The sequence below is a fragment of the Neofelis nebulosa genome, chromosome 3, assembly GCF_028018385.1.
Source record: "Neofelis nebulosa isolate mNeoNeb1 chromosome 3, mNeoNeb1.pri, whole genome shotgun sequence".
In the NCBI taxonomy this organism is placed as follows: Eukaryota; Metazoa; Chordata; class Mammalia; order Carnivora; family Felidae; genus Neofelis; species Neofelis nebulosa.
In genome coordinates, this window is record NC_080784.1 from 61,101,380 (window position 1) to 61,129,363 (window position 27,984).

Genomic DNA, 27,984 nt, shown 5'->3' on the forward strand with positions numbered 1-27,984 from the left:
AAAACTATCTTTCAATGGCAGTCCTGTCCTAGTCTATTGGCCTTACCATACCTGATATAAAATGCAGGTTTTTTTATTATTCTTTTAAATGTTTCTTTTTCGGGGGGGGGGGGGGGGGAGGAGGCAGAGAGAGAGGAGACACAGAATCTGAAACAGCTCCAGGCTCTGAGCTGTCAGCACAGAGCCAAACGCAGGGCTCAAACTCAGGAATGGCAAGACCATGACCTAGGCTGACGTTGGATGCTTAATCAACTGAGCCACCCAGACACCCCATAAAACCTACATTTTTTTTTTTAAGTTTATTTATTTTTGACAGAGAGAGACAGAGACAGAGACATAGAGACAGAGCATGAGTGGGGGAGGGGCAGAGAGAGGGAGACACAATCTGAAGCAGGCTCCAGGCTCTGAGCTGTCAGCACAGAGCCCGATGCAGGGCTCGAACTCACAAACTGTGAGATCATGACCTGAACCGAAGTTGGATGCTCAACCGACTGAGCCACCCAGGCACTCCAAAACCTACATTTTAAAGCACTGAACTGATCAAAGAATTAGATTACACATGAAGAAAGGATTGAACCAATAGTTGAAATAATACCTATTACAGTTTTTGCCTTAAGGCATATACAGAGAGATGTCTATCTACCCTCACTTGCTCATACCGAAGTACATCTTAAAAATACAAAATTAAACTCAAAATCATCTACTTCAAAACAGGAAATCAGCATTGTCTGATTCTTTATGTAATAGACAAGATACAAATCACTTTCTTGCCTAACCTAAGAGAATCCTGGAGATTTTAAGTACTGGTACAACAAAGGAGATGGATGAGATGTACTCATGGCATGTTTGTTTTGCTAAGTTTCTTGAAGGTCATACTTCTATCAGCTTTCTAGAAAGGACTTAAGACATTCAGTATTCTTTAAAGAACAGGTAAAAGGTCTGTTGATTCATTTCTGACCTGAAATTTTTCCTATCTTACATTCTGGTTGCCAGTACAGTTTAGGAAAGGCAATACTGGTGTGGCAAGCCAGAAAAGAGAACAAAAACACAGGTCTGGTAAATGCGTGGAACAGGTAATGACACTGTTCTTTGCATACCCTGTGGCAGACATCTCTAACTGGTCGGAATATTCTTTGCTAGCGAAACTGGAGGTCTCAGAATTCTCAGCATGGCTGTTTGGACAGGCAGGGTACAAAGCAACTGAAGTTGAAGTCTTCTGAAACAAAACACATTTGCCATACTCAATGTGGTGCCTTCTTGGAAGATACATTTTTCCCTTTCCTCCAGATCCTGGAAGCTGTTCCTATTGTAAGAGTTGGGAGAGGGTTTGGTGTAGAGAGAACACGTGTGGAAGTGTGTAATATAGCTGGGAGAGTCTACTTAGGTAAAGTTCCACTGAAAGACACCCTGGACTTTTTTTCATTCTATTCATTACACCTGGAAGTCCTTTAACTAGTGCGTAAAACACTGGTTAGTATATTGGAAAATCAAAATGCTAATTATCTACATTCCCATTCTGTACTTCTAATAAGTTTCAACTTGAATCAGACTTTGTCCATACTTCATTTTAACTATTAAATGGTTAAAATATATAACTACAATCTCATAGTTAGGATGAGGATACAATATTTGGGAAACCATGATAGTCATAAGGACTTATACAAATTCAAATCGAGAGAGTAAATATGTATATATTTAATGCCTATTTTATGCCATGGACTTGGTAAATATGGCCTTATTTCCCTCAAAACCTTGTGGAGTAGTTCTCATTTTATCTTTAGATAACGGCTACTCTTATTTATGTATAGAAATTTAAAAAGGAAACAATGTGGATAATTAAATCTGGATAATCTTCACAATTTCATTTTCTTTAATACATTTAGTTTCATCTTTCATCAAACTTTTTATTATAGCTATAAACAAATTTTAACAAGTTTTACAGATTCTTCCCCTCTAATCTGGTGGAGCTAAGCAACCATGTGATTGCCATGTGATGGGGAGCTAAGGCGCAAACACTGAAAATCAGTGGAGTAAATCTCTATTCAAAAGAATTAAGAGTTGCCCGTATAGGAGTAAGCCAGTTGAGACTGATTGTCAGATTCCACGGTCATAAACAGGGCATGAAAAGAATCTTGCATTAATCGGAAATAAAATGTAAAAAGGATTAGGAGATACAGTCGTATTCATTCATTCATCAATCATTTATTCATTCATCAAGGGGTTGATGGCACCTTGACTCCAATCTAGGAATTCCTCGAGGGTACCAATGTCAGCTAAGTTGGATTTCTTATTTCATGAGGCCAGTGCTAGGCAAATAGAGAAGAAAACCCAACTATAGACCTAGGAAATACTGAATACACTTCATCTAATGAACAGAGGCTCTCCTATCACATGGAAGCACGTACGGCTTTCAAAAATTTTTAAAAATTGGCTATACCTTGATACATATAGATTAGAGGTTAGTTTTGGATAGAATACTTAGGTTAAACTTAGTTTATTAGAGAGGGGATAATGTTGATGAACTTTACAAGACTGGAATTTTTTTTTGTTCATAAGAGATGACAGAGAAAAAAGGATCATAGTATTTAAAGGTCTGTAAGATGGCACATTTCTTTATATTACTCATGCTGGGATTTTTTTTTTTTTTGAAATCTACATTGTTTTAATAGATGTATTTCTTCTTGTTGCATAATGTCTTTTTTTTTTTCCAAAATTTTCAGACATTCCAGACTAAAAATGAGACAGTGCCAAAAATTCAAGGATCATATTATAGCACCAGCAGGATATGGCAGGATTGAAATTCAAGAAGGTGTTTTACATAGAAACATTCAATATTTAATTGTTCACTTTCTACATTTCAAGGTGAGGTCAAATGTAACCTCTGATTTGGTTAGAGTTCAACTGTTGGAAGAGAGTGGCTGTATCTGACTGCAGTCACAGGAACTGCTTTGGTTAAGGATCAAAAGGGGTCACAAGGGTAACTAAAATCAGGGGGATCACAGCTGCTTCTGAACAAGAGACCTCCTTTGAAAACTAACAATCGTTTCCATTCTTGGGCAGGCAGTGTAAGAAAATTTTTAAGTTGACCTCTCTGATGTGGCCTTCCTTTTTTTCTTCTTAGGACCCTGGCAACTGGCAGTGAGGCTCAGAACTGTATTTAGGAGTGGGATACACATGTGGGAAAGCCCAGAACACTCTGGTTCTCCAAAACAGGACAATACTGTTGATTTTTTGATAATAAATTCAACTGTTAAATGGAAGGGACTAGCAAATCCACAGGCAAAGTGGAATATGTACTACCCAGCATGATATACTAATACTTTGTTTAAAAAAATCACATATGGCATCGCTTGGTTTAACCGTTGACTAGTACTATCTATTCAATACACAAACAGAAATACAGATTTTATGATTGACAGCTTCAGTATCTTTCTCATTTTGAACCACAACTATGTATTGTGGAAATTTTCTGTGCCCTGTATTTTAAACATGAACAAATTTTAAGATGGAAAAATCGGATTTATAAAATTTATAATGCTTCATCAATGAATCTTGGCTAATATTTTCCAACTCTAAGGAAAATGGTAAATCTTAGAAGCCAGTTAACAGAAAATTGAGTGATTATTAAATAAAAGCCTTTAAGAATAGTTGAGTTTTCATTTTCTTCTCTAAGTCACGTTTCCGAATAGTCATGGAAAAACAAAGTTATGTTGACAGATGTGTCTCCACTTTTACTTCCCAACTCCACTGATTTGTGCTTCCTACAAAAATTTATCTTCAAAGGGATAGCAATGATTATAGGAAGGCAAATTTAGCCTGCAGCTGCCCCTTTCTCCCTAAGTACAAGCAGCCACATGACTTCACAGAAGCACGCGGTCAAAGAAAACTAAAGGAACTAGTTTTTAAGATGCTATTATAATGGAAATCAAGGGGGGGGGGGACCAATGGAACAAAACCCAGAGACATCAGTGGTTCCACAAGGGGTTCTATTTTCTAGGTGTTCCTTTCTCCCAAAAGAATGATAGGAATGACAGTGCTCTCCCATGAAATGGGCATAAGTTCCCAATTTTGGTGATTGTCCAAGATGAATTTTATTTATGCCTGAGCTCAAAGTCAAGCCATCCGTAAATAGTGCATTTCATACATCCTCAATTAAACACCAATTTTTATGGAGTATTTTTTGTCTTGTCACCAAGTATTTCTTAATTTTTTACACATGTTCACATTAACCACAAGACACACCATGTTTATTCTGTCATGTGAATTTATAGGCAGACCAAAGTGAAATTAGGCCTTGTCTAAATTTACTAGAGTTATCATTTCATGCCTTCTTAGCTCAAAGGACAACAGCTAAATTTGTGTGGACAACAGATGTACTTTAACCTTCTGGTCAAAAAGAGACCAATAGACTGAGTTTTTGAAATTCAAAGCCCAGGAAGTGATAAAATGGCCTCTGAACCAAAACCAGACTCATGTCTACCAATTTTTTCCTCTCATAATCACTTTATCTCGTAAGAAAGAAAGATAAAATAGAGAGAGGAGTAAATGCATCTCAAATAAACTGAACTTCTAAAATGATTTTATCTTGTTTTGACCAGAAGAGGTAGCTTCTTCATATCTGGACTCAAGGAGCATGTAGGTGTTAATCAGTATCCCTAAGAAACAGCATAGAAGTGGGCAGGTAGAATCTACACTAAGTATGTGTGCTGAAGCTCTTAAAATCTTAGATTATGTCCAGTATTTTCCACGCTGGTGATGTAGTAGAAAGGGCCTAGGGGCCGGGAATCAACAGTCCAGGATTCTGGTTTCACCTGGTCAACAGACCAGCTAAGCTGAATGAAATCCAGTTGTCCTCTCTTTTAGGGCTGGAGTTGATTTGTGAAATGTGAGGCATGAACTAGACCAGTGTTTCCTCAAATGTGTCCCAGAAAACTATTTCTGCAGCAAGTTAACAGATAGCATTGAAAAAGGGTCCTGTGGCACAATAGGTTTGTGGAGCAAGGAGTTAAACATCTGTCTTTACTATAGAACTTTCTAGAACTTTGACTATGCCAATATACACTAAATTTCCAAGAGAGAAAAACTGCAGGCATCATTCTCAATCTTATTTGACCATAGAACATATTTTGAGAATCACATTGAAAGATTAATGGTACATGGAACACATTTTGGAAAACACAGGGTTGAATTATCACTAAGATCCCATCTAACTCTACAATAGTGACACTGAATACCTGCCCTACACTTCACAACTACCTCTTCCAGTGCTCACGACAGGCATCAGTAACGAAGCAAAACTTCTTTCTCACTGGCCCCAGACTTAGTTCTGGAGTCCTCCAGCAGTGCTCTGGGCAACCACTACCAAACATTTAGACAGAGCTGGCACTTGAGTTGAAACATATTGGCCATGTCTGATTTAACAGTCTATGTTTACGTATTATTTTCTTAGATAGGAGTCAATGTGAAATGCTGACTGCTGGCTCTGACTGTTAACTCTAAGAATTTTTTTTTTCTGTTTTGGACAAGCAGCCATTTTGCCATGGCACATGGCATTACTGGGCCCTCCCTCACCCCCCACCTTTGGAAAATGCTCAGGGTCGATGTACAATATGATGTCCAAATCAGGTCATTTCAAAGAATGAAACAGGCTACCATTATAATTATAGGAATCAATAGGAACATGGCTACTTTACTTCATTGAAAGAGCAACTCGAAAATGTGATTTTGGCTTTAGTGGATATTTTGACTCTGCAAATGTGATTCATCCCCATGAGTTAGACAAAAGTAAACTTCACAGTCTATGAGGGGGAAAAAATTTCCCACCTTCCTGTCACTCATTCACAAGTTCTTGTTACACCTGTTAAAAAACAGATTCATCCTTACCAGTCCTCTATGCGGGCAGATAAATAAGTAAGCATGACCTGACAAGTCATACTTCAAAGTTACCTATACTGTGAAAATTGGTACTGAATGTTTCCAAGCCTTCACAGCGTTGAGGGAAAGAATGGATTAGAGAGAGAGCCCGAGAATGAGAAATTGCATACATAAAACAGCTAGAGGTGCACATTCAGCTATTCTGTTGTTACAGTTATGGCAGGTAATTACTAGCCATTGTTGTAACTTGGATTGCATTCCAAAGGAAATAAAATGGGAGATGTTTTATTAGACAATGCTGTCAGTCTTCTATGCTTTTGGAACCCATCCATGGAGATACAACGATTACCTCAGACTTACGAAACCCAGAAGGACTAAAACCAAAGTAAGGATAGGGAAATAAGACTTCTTGGTATCTTCAAGTCGACATAAATACAGAAACCCACATAAAACAGTTGATGTATAGACCGTTAGCAAGCCCAGTAGTTTTCTCTTTGCATGTGACAAGCAATTACATTGAATACAACTGTTCCCTCAAGAGTGGAACATTCTTCCCCCAAATCAAAGTACAGGAGGACCATCTATAATTTTTCCTAGTTTATCAGTACCTCCATTTCTTGCTTTAATCCCGCTGCCAGCTAACCATGATTAGGGGGAAGGGAGGAGAAAACAGGTGAAAGTGGGGACAGAAAATGAGTGGGAAATATCCCTCTTTCTGAAAAAGCTAGAACTTCAGAATTCCAAGGGCTTTGCTTCTCTCTCATCCCCTCTCCACAAGAGCTTTCAGCTAATACTGCACTGGTTGATAAGTCCCCATCAGCTGAACCAGGCTCAGCAGGCAAGGGTGGGCGCTTCAGCCTCTCAGATTTGGTGGACAATCTGGCTGAGGTGGAGGGGAGGCTTGGTGACCTCCTCGCACAATGTTCTGACCCTAGTCTAATGGCATTCAAGCCTGGCTAGCTAGTGTGGTCCCGTACGAACCACAAAACCAACACCAAAAACAGAGCATGCGAGCCAGCAAAGTTCAACCATACACTGGTCCCGTCAGTCCGTAACTACTTACAGAAACTGGTGTTCTTTCTTTTTCCAAGATTTTCCCAGCTAGCTCACATCAAAGCCACCCCCCTTTTCTAAGTGCTTTTCCCTTTTTCTTATTTTGTGTTCCTTCTAGAAGTCTACACTTGGAGGTCAGCTTTCCTAGAAGAACTGTAATAAATGAAGCATCCACCAAGCAGGGAACTGGGAATGAGACACTGAGGAGGTAGGTATAGAGGGAATTCCAGGGCTGGCACACAGCACTCACATGCCTGCACCAACTATCTTAACAGCGAATGTTTTCATCAAAACGTTGAGCCACATTTTATACCCACACACACAGAAACCTGAATTAAACATCTGACGCGCTCCTGGAATCAAGTTCCTGAAAGAGTCACAAACACCCGGCCAACACTGCTGTGCAACTACCTTTCTGACTCTGATTCACACAGGTAATTCCCTAAATAGCATCTGTCCTACCCCCATCAACTGGGATCAGATACATACTTGTGAGTCTGTAGAACGGTGAGCCATTTCCCAAGAAAGCTGTCTCCACTGCTTCCCCTTACATCCTGGGTGTGTGGAGCTGTGGCTGGAGCAGGGAGGGGCCTCAGGTGTGTGAGCAAGAGCAGGAAGTCAGGACTAATTATACTTTGTTTTATTTGGCTATTTGAATAACAAATAAACTGGCAGGTTTCATTTCAGTTGCTTTTTCAGAGCAAATGACCTCAGGCTGGCATTTCACTCCAATCGACTCTAAGTTTTCAAGTGTTAAAATTAGTGTTATGATTAGATACAGACTTCAGTCTTTTTCTTTGAAAAATATGGATTTTCGTGATGAAAAAAAACTCTTTGCTGATTAGAAGTTGAGCACCCACCTGGCTCCATTCCATCAGTCAGTGCTCACATCCTGCGTGCCCCAAAGCTACTTTGATGGCACAATACACAACTTTTAAAAATTGGCTTCAGAAGTACTTAAAGACTTGGCAAAAGACAAAACCAAACAAACCTCTAAAACTATTATGTGGTACAGGGTAAGGGGTGGGGGAGACTTTAGCATATTATATTTGCTAGTTAGAGGAAGTTATAATAGTTCCTTCGCTTGCATAGCAAATAAAAATACGTGTTTTTGTAATTTTAAACTGTCCCTGATAATGGCTACATATGTTTGCTGTGGCTGAAAAGAACAGTATATTCAAAGTTTGCCTTGGGGAGCCTGGGAGGTGCAGTCAGTTAAGCGTCTGACTCTTGGTATTGGCTCAGGTCACGGTCTCACAGTTCTCGAGTTAGAGCCCCACATTGGACTCTGTGCTGATGGCATGGAGCCTGCTGGGGATTCTGTCTCTCCTTCTCTCTGTCTGCCCCCACCCCCATCTTGTGCTCTCTCTCAAGGTAAATAAATAAACTTAAAGTATTTTTAAAAATTTTTTAATCTTGTGGAGGATTTTAATTCTCAAAGTTCACTATGTGCATATCCAGACATCTAGATAATACTATCTCCAACTCAGCTACTCCTTTCTTTGGGGGTCCTCAAGAATTGCTTGGGACAAGGAAGAGTTTTGGCCAACAGTTCACTCTTTCAAGCTGTGCACGTTAAGAGAAAGCCTTTCTACACTACCTTATCATTTTGGCAATTTGTGGATGTTGAGAAATTTCTAGCACAGTTACCCTGTGCTAGAAAAAGACAGAGGGAGTTCATGCTGTATGTAAATGCTGTTTCACATTCATAGTCTTTTCTCAATCCTCTTGGGCAAGAAAATCCTAGTGTCCCTCCAGATTTTAATATTCCATTGATTCATAGTTTCTCCAAGTTATCTGAAGGTAGGCTTAAAAAATACGTGTCCAGGTACTGTGTTAAGTCAATTTTGAAGGATCTAAAGCAATTCCCTGAGGTTTCTTATGACTAAAATTACTCCACATGCCCAAAGATGGAATGGATTGGAATGAGTGGGTTCCCGGTCACTAGATATACTCAAGATGGAGGAAAATAGGTAGGAATCTTGTAGAGAGAATTCAAGAACCGAATGGCTGATTGATGGAGAGTCTACCACGATGACTGGTGCCATGATCTTTCTTTTAGCAAGCAACTGACAGCTGATGCATGAAAGTGGGACAAAACATCTAAGGCCTGGTGTGCTGAATACTAAAGACTGGCATAATCCTCTTAATTATGATGCACTTATTAGATTAGCCTAATTTAATCAAGGTAACTCTTGAAGTTTCCAGGGGCTTTTTAATTAGAATGGTTTATTGGGGATAATATTAGCTGTTAAATGGAACTTATGTTCAGCACACAAAATGCTACATTTCCATGTTTGCAAATAGTCTGTCACAAAATATACTTTAAAAAACAATCAAGGCGCCTGAGTGACTCAGTTTGTTAAGCCTCCCACTTCAGCTCAGGTTGTGATCTCACAGTTCGTGAGTTGGAGCCCTGTGTCAGGCTCTGTGCTGACAGCTCAGAGCCTGGAGATGGCTTCGGATTCTGTGTCTCCTCCTCTCTATGCTCCTCCCCCATTCACGCTCTCTCTCTCAAAAATAAACAGTAAAAAAATTTAACAAGAAAACAATTTCACACTTCGTACAAAAACCTGGGTCAATACAGGATATTGGACCATTTCTTCTAAAAGAAAGACTTCCTAAATTTAATCACCTTCATCGCTAACTTGCTTTGTATTAAACTTTCTACTTTCCCTTTGCTCAAGTTCACATTTTATTTAGCCTTATTAACATAGGACCTCTAACTTTAAAAATGTCTGTTAGATAATCACATACTAAACTTCAAATCCAATGAGGTATAATTACATTTTTCAAAAGCACGTTTGATAGCCTTAAAGGGATTTTAAAAATTTTGTCATCTAAAGACTGATTTTCATGAAATTTTGCAAATATATTCTGATAGTTTTCTGAAAATCCTCCCATTTCCTACCTTTTGATATCCTTTTGCATTTTTCAACACTCTTCTTGGAGAAGAATCACATACCACCCAAAGGGTGAAGATAAATCATGGTTTCTGCTGGGGACTGGCACTCACATAAAAATATCCGTTGGGAGAGGAAAGCACAGTTCTCTACAGAAGGAGATCTCTGCCACAGTCATGCTGTGTAGGACTCTTCACAGCCTCCGTCTGCTTCCTCAACATTTCCACCCTCAGACCCAAGCCTCTGGAGGGTGTGCCCGCCTTCCAGCTCCTGTGCTGTGTTTCGTCTGTCTCTGTCCCATCAGGTATGGTCTATTCTCAGTGTTGAGAAATAAAAACAAAACCAAAACAAAACACGAAAAAGAAAACCCACCCCTTAGCTAAAACCTGTGATTCTGTACAACCAGTTATTTACTTTTGTCCAAAAGCAACTCTCCTGAATAAGACGTAAAATGTGTATTTTTGCTCAATATACATAATATGCGGATATCCGGTAATCCTGACCTCCCATTTTTCTCATTTATCCTCACATCCGTCACTGAGGTGGAGCTCAAATTCCTCCCTCTTTCCCCACCTCTTCTTCCCACAAAGAAAATATCCTATGATTTCTAAGTGACTAAGAATTGAAACACTAAATAGCTCTAAGAGTCTGGTGGCATTAGAGATTTTCTGGCCAGTAACTAAAGAGTTAATTTTGGACATTACAAAGAAAATGTTAAATCCGTTGCCAGGTCATTTACTGCAATGTTAAAAGCTAACAGAATGAGTTTGCCCAGCACCCTGGAGTCTAATAATGTAATTGTAACTAGTGCACGGAGAAGAGGGAATAGTCTTCTAACACTGCTTTAGAAGTGATTTATTGATCCCTACACAATAATTCTTCAGCGATTCACAGAACCAGAATTTATAGATTTATTCCCAACTTCAGGAAAAATTGACTTCACTCTTGAACCCTTTGCCTTCTTCCATCAATCTCCGAACTGCAATTAGCTAAGTTAAACTGTGATCCTGGAAAGGCATTCCCTCACCACCCACCCCCAACAAAATGTATATACTTTACGTAAAGGAGGAAAGAAAAGGATATTCAGACAGCATTACTATACACGTATGACTATGCAGAGTATGTATGCTTAGTGGAGGTGGGTGCAGGTGGTTTCCAAGTGGGAGCTCTATGAACATCTAAAAAGAAAAGGAATACATTTAAAACATGAGCTAAGACTCCTGTATATGGAAAGCTGTTGAAACTAATGGGGAAATATGAACTGGTATGACCTTTCAAGAGAAGGATCTGGCAACACTAACATTTAGAGTACACATGCATTTGACCCAGCAGTTTCATTTCTAGGAAGTTATGCTCTGCTATGCTCATACAAGGGCACAAAGACCCACGAAACACGGTTGTACAACAATGTTCATTTCCGCACTTTGTAAGTAACAGAAAACACTCATCTTGCCCTAAATGTCCATCAGCGAGGAGAAAAGGAGCAAATCAATTATGGTATTCCACCCAGGGAAATACTATGCAGCCTTCAAAAATAATGTCAGGTGAAGCTGTCAAAAAACATACTGTGTCTAGTAATGCCACAACGGTGTTTACCTGAAGAGTAAACTTCCGGAGAGTCTTATAAGAAACTTAAAACTCTGAAGTTATGTGGAGGGGAGGAATGAAGCAGAGGCAAGAGAGAGAAGTTTCACTTTTCATCTTGGAGCTTCCTGCAGGATTTTTTTTTTTTAACCATAAGCAAATATTACTTTATATATGCTAAACTTATTAAAATTACCAAAAAGAAACCTACAGAAAAGCATGAATTTGAAAAGCCATCTATGCACCATTTCATTTAAGTTTATTTTTGAGAAAGTGCATATGCACAAGTGGGGGAGGGGCAGAGAGAAAGAGAAGGAGACAGAATCCAAAACAGGTTCCAGGCTCTGTGCTGACAGCTCGAACCCACAAACCGTGAGATCATGACTTGAGCTGAAGTCAGAAGCCCAACCGACTGAGCCACCCAGGTGCCCCTATGCAGCATTTTAAAAGCTGAAAAAAAGGATACGCTTCTTAGGGCAATTGTGCTCTATTAAAAGATACTTGTATTACCACTTTATTATTCATTAACTACTAGGCTCTGTTAACCCCTATTTTATTTGCACCACCTCATAACGTTGTTAGGAAGATTAAACACAGCGATGCAGTTCTAACCTTTGGCTCGGGGCTTCATTCATTTTACTCAAAAGGTTAGCCAGTTATTCCTTACAAAAGCTAAGGGAAGGGTGCATTGTGGGGGCACAGAAAGCAAATTAACTCTCGGGATGTATTCAATTACTTACTAGTCTTTCATTTTTGTTCCTTTTGTTCCTATTCGAGAGCTCCTCCACTTGATCTGGGTTATAAATATGTTTGTAACATGTGCCCTTATTCCTTTGTCTGTCCAGGAAGGTTCCCCCTGCTATGAGAGCCACTGTGCCTTCTAAAGCCATAGTCACGCTAAGAATTAAGTGGACTTGATTAAAGAAAACAAATGTTGGCATATTGTCCTATACATTTAAGTATTTAATCCTAAAACTCGATCTATTAATGCAAAAAGATGTTAAAAAAAAAAAAAAAACAAATTCACACCAGCCAGGGATTATCTCATCTTGCTTCAGACAGTGGGTGAAAAATATCACAGTGTATCACAAATTAGGATCTGTAGAATGTGACATGTTAGGGTTGTATTCTGTTGTGTTTCCTTAACGACCAAGCAACAGCTTATAGGAAAGTTCTTGGCTCTGCTGAGTCAGTGTCCCAACAACAAAATGCCTTTTAAACTATGAAGTGATTCTTGCAGAGGTCAAATGAATCAAAGTTCCATCCCTCAAGCATCCTCTGGGTTGGAACCTGAAAATCTCGCTGGAAGAAGAGAGAAGCTAATTGAGAGAAGCTAAAATGAAGACCTGGCTACACAGGAAAGGACCAGATGTGCCTACACACATGTAGCTTTTACTCCAGATGGGGAGAGACACAATAATCACTTAAATTATCACGTAAGTAATTTCAGATAGGGCAATGCCATGAAAAAAACAAAACACAGTGGGAATGATCAGAGCTACATTTGGTAGGGTAGTTATGGAAGAGAGTGAGGTCATTTCATACTACCCCGCTACAGTATTTTTCACCAAGATTGTGTAAGGAAAAAGATGCCAGCACATAAAAAGAACATTCATGAAGAGACCTTGAAAGCAGATACTTGATGCAAAAGTATTCACGCCAAGACATTCTCCATTAATGAGCATCATGTCACCTATCTCCAAAGGGGCTCCTTTCCCTCGTTGGATTTATTAGGACTAACTGGCAAATCTCTCACCTTCTGGGCAAACAGAACTTACACTTTCCTGAAAGCATTCTCTCATATTAATTTATACCCATAAGGACCAAAAACTTTTCACTTAGATGACTTAATACAGAATTCGAGTCCCTCTCTACAGTGAAATGGCCCATTTTCTCCCACCCTTATGCCACAGAATTCTAGTTTTTCTCTCTCAGACTGTAAAACAGCTGTTTCTAATGCATATGGACAGATTTCAAGTTTAAGCTATTACATTGTGAGCATTTCTCTAGTAGTTTTTACAAACTGTTGAGCATTCTCCTCTGTCTTAAATGTTGGGGCGGGGGGGAGCGGGGGGACTCTGGTGAATGGGAAAAGAAGAAAAGTAGCTTATAGGATTCTTGGTTAAGGACCACCTCTGGTACTCTCTGGAGCACATTAGCTCTTTAGAAGAAGCAGACAAACCAAAACAACAACAACAACAACAACAACAACCCACACACCAGGATAGAATTCATGTCAAGGCCCCAGAGAATGGCCTTAATGACCTGAAAGGGGAAGAGCAAAGAGGGTAATGATTGTGCCTTGTTCTAAGTGTACAAGTTGAATAAATAAGGAAAATAATGTAATTTTTTTTTTTTTTTTTAGAAAAGTGCTAAATGCATGAAAGTTCCTTAATCTGAGGGGTACACTGGAATATATGGAGGGGCCTCTGAAAACCCGCGGGGCTTTTTCCCCAACTGCTTCTGAGGGTATGTGCCACTGTCCCATGCTCAAGAGGTCGTTCACACACAAGCATATTATCGTTGGGGTTGACTGTTAAGATATGCCTCCACAGCAGGCTTAGAAAACATCTTTTTCTTTCAATATTATAATAACTAATCCTGATCTCTGAAGAAAAAAATATATTCCATTGTAATAATGGGGCCAGAATATCTCTATATATTTTGCACTGTAGTCAATGCAGTCTGCCAAACCTTTCCAAAGAACCTAACCAAGCTAGCCAGATCCTTCTAAAATTTTAGATGTCAGAGAAAAGAATTCTGATCTTTACTTTTCAGGACTTCTAGGTTTAAAAGTCTACTGAAATGTTCAAGCCTTTTCATATTTGATGATACCGTTTGAAGCTAGTTGCAGAAAGGAACACAAGAGAGAATCCTATCTTTTTGAGTGGTGGACCTTTCACAGTTTTGTTGTTTCTCAAACTGTTCTTGCTATGCAAACTGAGGGCAGGCTAGGTTTTCACAATATTTTATGCATAAGTATCGTTTAATGTGTTATTTACATAAATGCCTTAATTGTTTTAGTTTTAAGGACTGAGATCCTATGGTATGTGTACCATTATGTAGAGAAGTTATCTGTATTTTTAAACCATATTGTTACCAGAAAAGTATAAAGGTTATGTGTCGTTAAGTGCTGAATTCCTGAGTGATGAGACTTACGTAGGTATCCTGATCTTCTGAGACTTCATAATGAAAGATATCATGGCTGAGATACTATTTATTTTGTGGCAACGGGAAATAGGCTGTTTCTATAATCACTGCTTGGAGCCATGGAAATTAATCTTATGCCACTTCTATCAAGGGGAAACCAGAGGCCTTAAGCTATGTGGTGGCGGTGGGCCAGATCTTGATTCATTCTTGGAAGCCTCCTATACACCATTTCACAAGTGATACCTGGAGACCACTTTAAGTAGATTTCATTTTGGTGTTAGCATTGGTTCTGCAGAGAATAACGTTTCAGGGGTGGGTGGTAAAGTTGTAAACAGGGACTGATGGCCTGCTATCTCCAAAATTACAGAGCTGTGTGCTCTCACACACTTGTCAAAACTTGGCAACAGAGCCCTGGGCTTGGCCCAGATGGGGACTGGAGTCCTGCTGTGGAAGCAGATCGCTGGTGGCCCCTGAGTCACCTGCACTGGTACCAAAGGGAATTCAGCATCAGCATTCTGCTCCGTGGGTCCTAACTTAGAATACCACCTCTCAGCTCTTCTCAAGGAAGCCCCTTGGTGATGGTACATAGGAGGTCGAGTGGGGGCAGCGGGGTGGGGGGGGGGGGGTGCTGGCCTGTGACCAGGGACCCTGGCCCTTCTTCTTCCCAAGTCTGTATGGGAAGGTTGAGATGCCTGCAGGCAGGGAGAGGTTGTGGATGACCTAGGATCTGCTGAGGTGAAGCTACATGCCACCGTCCCTTGAACAACAGCCAGGAGACCACTTTGTCACCTGGTGATGAAGTTGGCTTCCTGCCCCAGTTTCTTCTTAGAATAGCAAATAATATACAAGGCTCAGCATCCCTGTGAGGTCGTCTCCTAGTTTTTAATAATTCCTTGTATTTATTTAGTGCCTTTTCCTCTCCCAAGAGCTAACTGTAAGAGTTTTCCATATGTTACTTCAATAATCCTCATTACAGCCCCGTGCCTGAGCTGGTTAGAAAACGGTGCTAATGGGGCCAAGGTCAGCACTCAGCCTCTCACGAGCCCCCTGTGAGCAGCCCCCATTTGCACTGAGAAAATCTGTTTCATGGCCTCACCCTGCACAGCTAACCGTAACCAATTATTTTAAAAAGCTTACAAGGGGCCACAAAGATAACAGGTAATAATAATGACATTTAATGAGTGCTCACCCTGTGCCAGTTATTTTCTAAGTGCTTATTATATATTAACTAATTCAACTCTCCCAAAAACTCCTTGAGCAAAGTGCCCATTGTTAGACCCATTTTAATGAAGAGGAAATGGAGGCCTAGGGAATTAAGTAACTTGCCCACGGCCACACAGGAAATGGCAGAACACAGATTTCAACTTCATTAGTCTCCTTAAAGGGATCATACTCTTAACCACTACTCAATACTGCCTCCGTATAAGCAACATTGTGGATGGCACAACTCAGGACACAAATTCCTTATCATATCAGTATATTAAACACAACTCAGTAATACAGACTACAAGGGCGTAGAGGAAAGGGACACAGCTAACATTTAAAGGTCAGTAGTCATAACACCCCTCTGGTGCTGTGCTGTGCACATCACAGGCATTGTCTCATTTTAATCTTTACAACACTTAGAGATAGGTACTCCTGCCTCCATTTTACAGATCAGGATACAGAGGATCAGAGACACTAATTTGAATACTGATTTTTAGTTGGAAGAGCCAGAATTAGAAAAGAAATACGTCTGCTTCTAATGCATATGCTATTCCCATGGAACTTCAGGTGGCACTCTCAATTTACATAAAGGAAACAACTGTGAGTGAATAAGAAATAGAGGTCTAGAGCTGAAGAGAGCTATCATGAGCTATGGTATCCAGGATTAGAACCACGCTTTTGGACTTCTATTGCTGGGTCCTCTTTCCTGCAACTATCAAAAGCCTATTTCTTCTAGCCCTACTCATATACCACAGCCAAACAGAAAATGTGAACCCCTATGGCCATGGAAGCCGATTTGTTTATTGCAGGGTATTCAATGATGTAGCCTATCTAAACCCTTGGGACAGTCAAAGCTCAACAAATGTTTACAAGATGTCAACAACCAAAGAGCTCCTATCACTTGAAGCAAATGGGAGTAACTACTTAACTATTTTCCTCTGTGGAAGCACCAAATGGCTTTTTAAGTTTAATTTATTTTGAGAGCGAGCAAGCAGGGAAGGGGCAAAGGGAGAGGAAGAGAGAGGGAATCCTAAGCAGCCTCTGCACTGCCAGCACAAAGCCCCATGAGGGGCCCGGACCCACGAACTGCGAGATCATGACCTGAGCCAAAGTCAGACGCTTAACCAATGAGCCACCCAGGTGCCCCACCAAATGGCTTTGAAAGAATGGCCTCCAGATAACATGGGCTCTGGCATCAGTCACACCTAAGTTAGAACCATGGCTCTTGTCATTTCCTCCTTGAGTTTGGGTGAGGTACTTAGCCTCTCCGAAACGGTTTCCTCATCTGGAAAATGGGGACAATAATTGTACTTATGACATGGAATTACTAGATTAAAGGAGAAACTAAATGGAAAGAAGCTCCCAATCAGACCTTAGTAAAGGCTAACTTATTAAAGTGAAGATCTTCATGAGAAACTACAATATAAAACTCGGCTTTTATTTCCCAGTGTTCGCAAGATCACCCGCAACCTAGAAACGGGAGCTCACTTGTGTTGTCACTCTGCTGCTTCAGACACTTGTAACCAAGTCTTCTTTCCTAAAAGAGTTCATCAGTGGAGGGAAATTTTTCTTTTTCAGCAGATAAAGTTTCAAAGTACATGGGCAGGGCGTGCTGGTGCCCTGACGAACAGCTCAGTAGCTATCCGTATTGGTAGTAATAACCAGCACGTGTGTATTAGAAATTGTCCACGGAATATTGTGCACTCACAGTAAGACAAATAGCAAGACCTTAAGCGGGGCTATTCTGGCTAGTGCACTGTGGTAACTGTTGATGCTACAATATCAGTTTCTGGATCAGCTTACGCAAAGGAAGAAAACCCCCAACTGCTTCCTGTGTATTATCCTCGAGTCAGACAATGCAATCTGGATATGAATTCTACCTGAAAGTAATACTTCCAATGTGGTTAGCAAACCAGGCTGTTTTTCCTTTTCAGTTTAACTTGACCTAATTAAGGATGGGGGTAGAATTTTGCCACAATACGCAGAGACCCTTTACCAAGTCATTTAACATTAGTCTTATTCCATAATTTGCCAAGTTATAACACAAGGTAATGGGATATTTCAGCAAAACCTTAGCTTTTATGTATGAACAATAATCCTAAGGCTCTAAGCCCAGGCTCCAAAAAGGCTTCAAGTATCCCTCTCCCTCCAGCACCAAATATTCTGCTATAATCTCAAAGAGCTCTCACATCTACTAAACATAAGGCAAGGTATACATCTGACAATCACTCAGGAGGTTTATGTTCAGAAATTTTTCTTCAGGGTGTCACAAGATAGCAGAGACCAAGATGGAGAAAAAACACATTTCTTTGCACTGTGTCATCTGCTGTCAAAGTAGATTATTTCCTGCCCTCACTATCACAATCTGGATACATTTCTTAAAAAGTGTGGGGAGAGTCAAGCCTGTAGAGTAGAAGATGCCCACTCTTGAAAAGGGGAAGACAGAAGAGGCAGTGAGTGGAACATCTATCAAGAGCAGGAATCCAGTTGGGTTCCACATAAATTTTCAACCACTGTTAGTCTGCTTTGACCCCAGAAACATTTTTCTTCAGGACTGGACTTCCTCCTCAATAAATCAAGAATTTTATATATTACATATAATAGTTCAAGAATCTAGCCAGGGATCTCTCATAGGTTTGGGGAGCCTGAAAGACTCAAGTAACTTGTACACAGTAGGACTCAGTATTGATAATTCAATAAACACATAATCCCGAGACTGGGAAATGGCACCATGCATAACCATCCTGGATGTGCTAATCAGTGAAAGGTAGGTAATAAGACACAACCCATGAAAAGGAGTCAGCACAGTACGTGCTGTGTTGGGAGTGTTCAATCAATGCTGATTGTATCACCCATTCCCTAACCTACAGGAGTAGCTGGGTTTTCAAGTAAAAAAGAATTGTGAGCTTTATTGGGTGGTAGGAATGCAAGAACCACAGTGTCTCTAAGGGGGCTGGCTGTGAATCTTTCCCCTAGAAAAGAGATGCCCAGCTAGGGTACAGGTGATTAGAAGGTTCCCCAGATAAAGACCTCCTGGGGAGTTATCAGATTCCCTCTCAAGATTTAGTGTTCAAGTCTATTATATGGTCGCGCCTGGAAAGACCTCAGGGAGATATGCTTTCTGATCTGGAGCTGTAGAGAATGACAAAACCAGGGGCCAGAGGTTACCAAGAGCTGAGTGGGGAGTCAAGACAGATTACTTGGAGGAAGGAAAGTTAAACAGGTTGGCAAAGTGAAGGGGTCAAAGGCAGGACCGAATAAGAGCTGGGTAGCAGGTTCTGAGAGCCACAGCCATGGGTCCAGGGTGCCTTCTTGGGCAACTATCTCATTAGGAGAGGTCTGTGGCTGGTTTTCATGCAAGAGCTTTGTCACAGTACAAAGGCAGATCTGATGCATTTAAAGATTGTGTTCTAGAAAGTGTAGTTTAAGAGAGGGCTTATTCAAATATAATCTACTGACACTTGCCCTCAGAACCCTCTGAAGTGTCACTTAAAATGTAGATTCCAAGATTCTACTCAGTCTTCATGAATCAACAGGACTTGGAAAGAGGGCCCCAGAATCTGCATTTTTGTAAGCATTTCTCCACCCTATCCACTCAAGATCTTTAAGAATTCTAAGCTTTTAAAAACACTAAAATATGGTAAAGTGTAAGAATATGTTTAATTTATTTTTGAGAGACAGAGAGAAAGCGTGAGCAGGAGGGGCAGAGAGAGAATACTATCAGGCTGTATACAATCAGCACAGAGCCTGATGTGAGGCCTGAACTCACAAACTGGAAGACAATGACCTGAGCTGAAACCAAGAGTCAGATACTTAACTGACTGAACCACCCAGACACCCCAAAGCATAAGGAATTTAAGGACAGCAATCTTGAGTTCTAATCTTGGTTGTGTGATCTTAGGAGTCACTTGACTCTATTGGGACTTTGTCTCTTCATCTGTGAAACACAGATAATGTATTTCTTCAGAGGAGTTGCTTAAGTCGATGGAGATCAATGTAGTCTGTGAAGGCAAATGTTTGTAATTATCACATTTCTGAGCCAAAGTGAAATCTTGGAGACCCCTGCCATTGTACCTAGGACAGATCTGGGTTTGGTTAGTTATCTCTGAATTGGCCAGTGTTTTGGCCTTAGCTAGGTGTCCCCTTGAAGGCTCTCCAATGGAAGTGCTTACCACAGCCAGCACTTAAAAACTGTCTGATGGTTTGCGGGCCTGGTGTTGGGAGGCAGACTGCTTGCTTTTCAGATCCTGGAGTCATGAGGGAGAAGTGCTTTGAGCAGCCAGAAGTCTCAGGGGTCTGCTTCTCAGGGGTGAATTCCAGGGACATTTAATGTGCTAAGCTACTGGGGACAGTAGCTGGGTTAAGAATTAAGCAGTAGGATAGGATCAGAATCCCAAATGAGTTCATGAATTGGAGAAGTAATCAAGAACGAAAAAAAAAAAAACACTCAATAGGAAAAGTTCTGAATAATACTTTGAGGAAATGATTATCACAAACACAGGCTAAGAAATGTCCAGCCAAATGAGGATAATAAGCTGAAAATGATCCAGTGAGGTCCGGCTGTCACTTAAAACATGAGCATGAAAGCTGGCTGCACTAACTGAAGCACAGTTTGAAGGAACTGTGAGGTAATCGTCACTTTATCATACCTTTATGAGACTTCTTTGTCCGGTTCTGGACTTCACAGCTTGAGAGGCATGGAGTCCTTGGACATAGTTCAACAGATAGAAATAAAGATGATGAAATTGTTGGAGAACAAGAACTATGAGAAAAAGCAAAAAGATCTGGTATTATTTAACCTAGGGAAAGAAAGCTAAGGGGAGACTTAACTCTTCCCATCCATGAATTACAGTTGAGAGTGATCAACTGTTCTTTGTATCCTGTTGAGGAGTAAACAGGCTTAAGTTCAGCAGAAGGGATGCATGTTGCAGAAAGGAAAACTGTTCTTGTGTTGAATGTTAAGGGTCTGAACAGGCTCTTGTAGCAAAAGAAAGACTTATTTCCAAACACTGACCAAGGGGCCACACCAGACTATGGTAGGTGGATGTGACAAAATGCTAATTTACACTATTTCTAAAGTTGGAAGGAAGGATAATATTGACTAGATTTGGCATCAGCCATGGCTCTGGCCCAGAGCTACGATTTGGGGCTGGCAATTCTCCGGGCCTCAGTTTCTGTTTTTTGTTTTCTTTTTTAAACACTTATTCTTGAGAGAGAACGTGCGCGCACGCGCACTCACACAAGTGGGGAGGGGCAGAGAGAGAGGGAGACGCAGAATCTGAAGCAGGCTCCAGGCTCTGAGTTGTCGGCACAGAGCCCGATGTGGGGTGCCAACTCACAAACCGTGAGATCATGACCTGCACTGAGGTTGGATGCTTAACTGACTGAGCCACCCAGGCGCCCCTGGTTTCCACATTTATAAGATGACCTCCATTGCTTTCTTTCTCAGCTCTCAAAATTCATTCTGTGATGTTCTAGAGTAATGTGGTAGCTGTATTTAACAGGTTAAGGTTTTCTTTCCAATGGAGTGAAAACAGTAAACCTGCTGAGGGGGTGGGCATTTGATCTGGACTTGACGGGCCCATGTCATGGGTTGGGGCAAACTGTAGAGAGCTACAAGGTCTTTATGGGGGAGTATCTGGTTCTGAGAGAAAGCTGAAAAGAAGGCAGGATACTCCTGAGGAAGAATATTGCCTGGAGCAGGAGGAGAACATAGGGGTTCCCTACAGGCTACCTAGGAATAAGAAGATATAAAGGACAGAAGACCATGGGGCATGAATCAGGATAAGCTGATGAAGATGAAGCCTTAGCTAAGGGACCCAGCCAAGCCTAAGGAACTGATCTAGAGTCAACTACTGAGGAGGCCAGTCAAGCAACTGCCTGATCAACGCAACCTGAAACCAAGAACACTGGTTCTGTATTTGGGTAGCGAAGTCCTCAGTTCTCAAGGTCTGAAAGCACATTGGCTTTAGAGCCAAACAGACTTGGTTTCCATTTTACCTCTGTTATTTATTGGCCATGTGATCTTGGGCAAGATGCTTCATTTTGTTAGAACATAATTTCCAGATAATAAAACGGGGATAAAAGGTCTACTTTATAATATTTTGGTGAAGATTAAATACATGATCACATTCCTGACACACAGCAAGTATGGAAAAACTGCCGTAATTCTGACTTGGGCCTGGGAATGGAATTAAGGCAGAATAAAAAGAAACTTCAGTGACCTCACGATTTACAGAAAGGGCCTGACACTACCACCACTACTCATGATCCAAACTTTCACAGCATGTTTTCCTATGTTCCTCCATCGATCCTCAAGAATAGTTACCTTTAACGTAGGTATTATTACTACCCCATTTCAATGATAAGAAATTAAGGCTTAGAGTAGATAATGCCTTATCCAAGCTCAATCTGTAAGTTGTGGACTTGTGGTAGTCACTTAACTCTTCTGGCTCCAAAGTCATCACTTCCCCCCCACTCCCCCACCCCCACTAACATCTACTTCATGGGAGAGAAACAGGAAGAACATTGAGAAACCAAGGAGTGTTTTTATTATAATCAAGTTAGCTGAGTAATGGAAGCCAGGATTTGTAATCTGGTCTGACTGCTGGTAGTTGCCCATTGACAGTTCACGGTCTTTGAAAGGCTGCCAGACCCTACCTGGAGCTCCAGCATGCAGAGAACAGTGCTGTGAAGAAAGGGAGACACTGAGGTAAAGGTCTCAACTCATAGGTTCAAGGGTACCACCTTTCCAGAGAATGTTCTTCTCCCATCCCTATTCTTCTGCCAACCCCACCAATACAAGCGAAGTCAGAACTAGATCAGCACAGCTTTCTGTTGGTCACATTTACTGAATGAAGAAGATTCTTCTGTTTGTATCTTTAAATAGAACCATTACTGATTTGAAGTCACTCTGTCTCCAGGAGCCCTTAATAAACTTTAAGATCATTACTGAGTCACCTAGCTCTTTCTTCCTCTTAGCAGAGTAACCACGTCTCTGATCTCTCCTTACAGAATTCCTAGCCAACCAGCGAAGCACGCCTGTGACTCTGATCTCTTCCTTTAGACATCAATCCCAGGACTGGACATTCACTTCTAGTGAGGCAAGCACTGCTGCTGATCCTAGAGAGGGCTTTCCCCATGAGGCATTGACATTGTAGCTCCTTTTTCCTTTCTTACCCCAGAAGGCACTCAGATACCTTCCAGGGCCCCTTCCTGTTCTGGGTTAAAACACACATACATACCACCACCAACAACACAAAAAAACAAACCAAAGATCTGACATTTTCTTCTCAAAATAGTTTAGACAGTGTCCTCCTGGAAGCAAGGAGTATGACTAAGTGATTTCTTAAAGTCCCTTCCAGCCCGTGATTCACCAGACATAGAATTTTAAGCTGGAATGGACCATTATATTCTGGGCCAAAGGCCTCATTTTTGTAAATAACGAGAGTGAGGTCCATAGAGGTTAAGAGTTGTGGAAGCTGCTTGCTACAGTGGAAAGAGCGAGCATTTGAAGTTAGAAGTTTTGGATGTGAGGTCAAACTTTACCAGTCACATGCTACGTGACCTTGAGCAAGTCATTAACTTCTAGAGATTCAGTTCCCACAGCTGTAAAACGCAAGGAACACTACCTACCCTACCTGCTTCCCAGTGTCGTTCTGAGCATCTTATGACATCACGTTTATGAAGGACACGATAAACGTGACCGAGCAGCTTTATCTATGTGTTGCACTCATACGGTGGCAAAAGGAGGACCCTCAATTCCAGTGTAGTTCCATACCCTTCAAACAATACCACCTTCTTGACCTTTCTCCAATTCTCCAATTATAAGAGTTTCTCATAAGCCACCACACCAATTTGATCTCCATACATTTTCCTTTTAAACCCTGGATAGGCACAGACTCAAACCGTGGAAATCCAGACTGGCACGGATGGCTTATAGGCCAGCAACTCTGAAGGCTTTTGGGGGGATGCCTCAAGCAGCCTTCCATTACATCACAGTTACGGCCCTCAGACCCTGGACTGACAGCTTCCAAGGGACTGGGGACATTCATGAGCTACCTTTCCCTGCAGTTGTGCTAGCCAGTTTCATAGAGATGGCTACTGGATAGTTTGTAATGGGCTCTCAGGCTATAGTATGTACCCTGAAGACTGAGGTAGAATGAGCCACAAAGTGAAATGATAAGTACCTGAAGTTCATGCTGGACAGAGATTCAGGAACTTGTTCGGTGGAAATAGGGGACTTACTGTGCCAATTTGTGTCCACAGAGGAGAAGCAGGAGATAGTAGCTTAGTTTTACAAAGGAAGTGTGGACCTAAGGGTTATGTAGTCCCATGGATGACTAAGAGACATGGTCACTAGGCTCTGAGTTCTATCATCACTATTAGTGCACTGGAAATAATCGACTCCATTTTATTTGGTCCCATTATCAATCACAGGGAACGAGTCCTCAGTTATAAAAATCAGCTCTCCTACTCATCGAGAGATATACATGCCCTGCCAGTACTGAGATTCTGTGCTCCCTCTGCTACCATGGGGTGGACTGACCACATGTCTTTCTTAACTGATGCCTCCCCAAGAGTCACATGGCATGACTTTCTTCAGTTACTGAAGAGACTCCAGTCTCTTCTCCAACAATGGTCTTTGGCTCTTGAAGAATGCAATGGAGAAATCCAACTTTTACTGTTTTCTTAGGCATAGAAAAGGTTTCAAACTTTCAGAAAAAATGGTGAGATCAAGCCTACAATAAATAGAAAGTATACTTCTTTGCTCTAGGCAATAAAAAAGAAAAATGGCGGGGGGGGAGAGACACTGTGAGCCAGTTCAGCCAACAATTTCCATGTTAAAAAAAAAGTTCAAGTTGGAGCCATGTGGTCTCAATAAAGTAGTAAAATATATTTTCTTTACCCTACACTTCATGTGCCCATAACCTTCCTTTTAAATCATCTCTAACCAGCCCCAAATCACTCTGACCGCAAATCATTTGGTGGCTTTGGTCTCCAGGCAATGGAATGTGCTGGAGTAGACGGGGAGTCGCTACCAAGAGTGCTCAGAGGGAGCTTCCACTCCCTTTGCTCAGGCACACAGACCCCAGCAAAGCCCTGAAAGGGTTCCGCGCTGAGATAGCACATGACATCATAGCTCAATCATTCAGGAAAAAACTGCAAGGGCTGCAGAATAGCACAACATGCCACAAACCACAGTGGGCAGATAAAGCCGAAGAACAGCTTTTCTTATGAAAACATTCACGAATACCACAGGCAGCTGGCAGAGACGCGTTTAATTACATTTACAGAAACCCATTGTATCCATCAACCCCACCATCTTTGGAGCTGACCAACAAATGGGAAGGTCGCTGAAGCCCGTCTTCAAAATGAGAAAGCCAGGAGGGCCTGAAGTTTAGGCCACCGCATTTCATAATGTGTATTACAACTAGATTTGACCCAGCTGTAAAATCGTTTGATAAGCTTTGAAAGCGTTTCCAAGTGAACTAGACCTTAATAGTAACCTATCTTTAAATTTACAGCTGGAGATTAAGAGCAGCCGAAGGTGTGAGAAATCAATTATTCAATTCATGATTAATTTAAGAGACACCGAGCTTGTCCTGGGCATAAACAAAGCTCAAACGACTGCCATCTGCCATCACATCAGAGGACCCAGCCTTGTATTTTGTAAGTGCCATTGGAACTTTTGTTTATTTATTTTTTTTAAAAGGAACTGCTCAAAGAGTTAAGTCTATAGACTTTGAAGGGATGGTAAATGGATTGGGGGTGCCCTCGGGCATCTCAGAGAAACAAAGTTCAGCATGCACTGGTAAAGTATGATTAAAGCTCAAGAGAAAAAAAAAACTGTCCAAATAAAATGCTTTAAAAGGAGTACTTAAGCATCATCTTACAATAATCTCTAAAGTAAGAGTTTTAAAGGAGACTGCGGAATCTGTGTGAGACAAGAGAGATATGCCTGAAAAGCCCCATGGACTTTTCTAATTTTAGCCCGAGAGAGCTATCATTGCTGCTAATTCTAGTCTGTGATTTCACCTATAAGAATGGAGATTTTCTTTTAAAATTTTTTTTTCAACGTTTTTAATTTATTTTTGGGACAGAGAGAGAAAGAGCATGAACGGGGGAGGGGCAGAGAGAGAGGGAGACACAGAATCGGAAACAGGCTCCAGGCTCCGAGCCATCAGCCCAGAGCCTGACGCGGGGCTCGAACTCACGGACCGCGAGATCGTGACCTGGCTGAAGTCGGACGCTTAACCGACTGCGCCACCCAGGCGCCCAAGAATGGAGATTTTCAATAGCAAAAAGAAAAGACCCAGCAAAAACTGCACAACAAATAAACAACAAACGAAAACACTATGATGATCAAAGTAGGTCTCGTCCCTAAAGGAACAATGAAAAATTATATAGTAGCTAGTGACCACTAATGTCTAATAGCCATAATCTTTTCAGAAAGATGGTATTTTATAGCCTGGTATCATATCTGGCAGTAATCTTTTTCATCAGACACCCAAGGATAACTTTCCATTTCAGTTGGGGGGTGCGGGGGAGACGAAAGCTCAAATGCATGCTCATAGTATGTTCTGTTCCTGTAATGGTCGGAGAAAATTCGAGGCTCTTGGGTTACTGAAAATAACCTGTTTGCCATTATGTGTGCAATTATAAGCTAGGACCTGCTTTTTTAAAATTGCTGGGTTCAGCAGAGATTTCCCATGGATTTATCAGCAACAGAAATAAACAAGCATTCCACCGAACTCCACTTGGAAGTGTGAGAAGGGCTATTGAAAGTCTTTTTCATCATGTGGACAAGAATTCAACCTAACCTACCAGGATGTTAAACTGCATTCCAGTATCCTGTAGACTTTCTTCATCCTCTGAAAACTGAAAACGAACTTCATCCCCCTTCCGAGGTGGTCCTCCTTCCTGGCCCTTGCCACAAAACACATCACCTATCTCTTTCATCAGTAGTCTGTCTGTCAAGTGAGAGGTGACTTCAGCATCCCTGGAAAGCACAGGTGTCAGGCAGGGTCTTTATGTTCATCCTGCAGGTAGACTGGGGGAAATCTCTTTGCAAAAGTCACGCTGGTGACCTGTGGATTAGCAAATTTCAAGACTTCTCCAAAATTGAATATTTCTAAAACTGCAACAGCAATGCTTTCCACAAAAACCACTGTAGAATTGTCAGTTTTTCACTTTAGTCTTTCCATGGTAGACAAGCCATCAGGAATGCATTCCTCCTTATTGTATTCTGCCTGCCACTTGTTCCCCAAGAACCACGGCCAACTGAATGCTAACGAAGGGGACCCCATCCAAAGGGATTCCAGGAGGAGAAGGAGAGAATGAAAACGTAGCGTTTGATTTTGTTAGACAAAAGACTGCAATCAACTGAAACCCAAGAAAACAAACAAACAAACTTTCAGGCAACTGAAAAGCAACAGGTGTGAAAACGCCCAAACTTCTCATGGGAAAAAACACCAAACCCTTCCGTTGAAGTGTTTCCAGCTAAAATTCATTCAGCAACTGATCAGCGATTAGAGGCTGTCCTGCTCCCTGTGTGAAAGTTTTCCTTCTACTTCAACCAGGGATGGAACAGATTACAAAGAAATTAGAAGGAATACAAACTCGGCGCAAGCCGCTCCAGGCATATAAACGCCTGAAAGAGAAGCTTCTCTCAAAGTATCATTTTTTTTAAATGAATAAAGGGGGGGGGGGGGGAATTCCACCCCGCGCCTCCAGCCCCTCCCCCACCCCAACTCTAACAACAGAGAAGTCGCGCGCGGAGCTGGACCCACCACCCCCGCCCCCTAAGAACGATCCCGGGAAGAATTAGGAAAACCGTGGCGAAAGACGGTCTTCCGAGCCCACGACAAGCAAACACCCACAACAGTACGTTTCACTGAAGTACCTGCCCTCCACTGCGGGGAAACGCTGCCAAGCAATATTTCCTGCCCTTCTACATGGTATTTAATGCTCTCACTTACCAGTTGAGCAGGAGACACGCTCTGCACCCTGAAAAAAGCTCCCCTCGGGGGTCTTTCAGATCTCAGCTATTCCCAGCTTGCAACTTCGGGGCTCGGAATTCAGCCTAGCTTGCTGAATACAACGGAGAAAATGAACGGGCAGCCGAGCCGCCCACAGCCCGGCCCCTCGCAGGCTGCGAGGAAGACGTCTCGGCGTGCCGGGGCTCCCGGGAAGCCTCCCAGCGGCCAGGCCC

At 41.5% G+C, this 27,984-nt stretch overlaps 1 protein-coding gene across 4 annotated transcripts in view; it reads right to left on the reverse strand.

Annotated features, from left to right (window-relative positions):
• PALLD (palladin, cytoskeletal associated protein) overlaps positions 1–27,984 on the reverse strand; it is a 408,233-nt gene that overhangs the window by 242,617 nt on the left and 137,632 nt on the right. Inside the window, exon 1 of one of the 4 annotated variants that reach the window (XM_058720933.1) lies at positions 7,417–7,501. The exons of the other annotated variants lie outside the window; for them this stretch is intronic. The gene's annotated coding sequence lies outside the window, so the exon portion shown is untranslated. Of the gene's footprint in view, positions 1–7,416; positions 7,502–27,984 lie in introns of those variants that run through there. 4 annotated transcript variants of the gene reach the window in all.